This window comes from Tasmannia lanceolata, unplaced genomic scaffold (assembly GCF_043159265.1).
Source record: "Tasmannia lanceolata isolate RefF3 unplaced genomic scaffold, GAP_Taslan_0.1 ptg000006l, whole genome shotgun sequence".
Classification (NCBI taxonomy): Eukaryota; Viridiplantae; Streptophyta; class Magnoliopsida; order Canellales; family Winteraceae; genus Tasmannia; species Tasmannia lanceolata.
In genome coordinates, this window is record NW_027518683.1 from 7261644 (window position 1) to 7263395 (window position 1752).

Consider the following 1752-nt stretch of genomic DNA (forward strand, 5'->3'; position numbering starts at 1 on the left):
GTTCGGTTCTAGTTCCAATTTCAGGGAACCGATTATATATGGTTCGGTTCTAGGTATACCCCAAAATCGAACCGAACCGAACCATGTCCACCCCTAGTATTCATGAGTACTTCTTTACACTATTGGGGGTGGCCCTGTGAAAAAAGGGGGGCAAATATGCCTCTTCTTTCTCACCACCCTATCCAAATCCTACATGACTGTAAACAAATCTAAAAGGGTTCCAATGGGAGAAGCATTCCACATCAAAATGAGACTGACTATTCCATAGGTGACTCACATTCAAGTCCTCCACTAACCATTCCATTAGTGCAATTTTTAGGCTGTGAGGTGTACACAACGGGCCCCATCTATTGCGGGTTCACATTAAACAAGCTAAGATCGTGTGGGAGGGCCCATCTGCAGTGTCCAACGGGTGTCAATGATGTCACTCTTGAAATTCTAATTACTTCATTGGTAACCTATATTTTTTTCCCCTTTATTTATCACTTACTATTCATATTTTTTGGTCTTACTTTGATTTTGAACTTTTCTTTATTTTCTATTTTTAAATTTTAAAATTAGTTTACTTGGGACATCACAGTTCAACCCAGTTTGGATCTCTGACTGGTTTGGACTTTGGACCTAGCCTGAAATTTTATTGGTTTCGTTTAAATTTTTTTTTTTTTATGACATAGGGTGTCCCCACCTCACTTTGTAGGGTGGGACTAATCCCTACGGATGCGCGCAATTACCCTGTTACCTTGCCAAGTTCTCCAAAAGCTTAAGCTGTTGGAGAAAGGTGTTGTTTATCTTTTATACTTTAACACTCCCCTGCACGTGTGGCCCACTTGGCAAACACGTGGCACATGTGGTCCCACTTTAGGCCGACCATCGCATGTGGATTTTTGCTATCCGGGAAGTTTGAACTCAAGATCTTTAGTTTTAATACCATGTTAACTTACCAACTTCTCCAAAAGCTTAAGCTATTGGAGAAATTGTTTATCTTTTATACTTTAACACTCCCGTAAACCACGCGCATCGGCCTAGCCCGAGGATTGTAAATATGTGGGTTGAATGGGTGCCTTTGTTAAAAAAAGTATAAAAAAAGTGATGTGTAATTCTCACAAATTTTTGGGAGAAATTGAAATAATTTCCTTAGTTTCCATTCCTCTATATATATATATATATATATATATATATATATATATATATATATAGAGAGAGAGAGAGAGAGAGAACATTTCCTACACACTTGTGTAGGTAAGTTACCTACACACTACCTTAAAATACAGTGGGGGCCCACATTGTTTGGGTGATCCAAACCATTCATTTGAATGGTCCTCACATAGATAGGGTGTCCACAAAAAATCAGATCCATAGGATCATCCTAACTATTCAAACTATGGAGGCAAAAAATGGACTAATTTGTGAAGGTTTATACACGTCCATTTTACCTCCACAAATCGTAGGGTTGGGATGATCCTATGGATCTGATTTTTTGTGGACACCCTATCTATGTGAGGACCATTCAAATGAATTGTTTGGATCACCCAAACAATGTGGGCCCCCACTGTATTTTAAGGTAGTGTGTAGGTAACTTACCTACACAAGTGTGTAGGAAATGTTCTCTCATATATATATATATATATATATATATATATATATGAGGAAAACGAGTGTGCGGTTGACCGCACCTAAGCTTTGGTGCGGTCGAGGGCTTAAACACATGGGTCCCACAAGTTTGGTGGTGATCAAAACCATTCATTTGCAAGG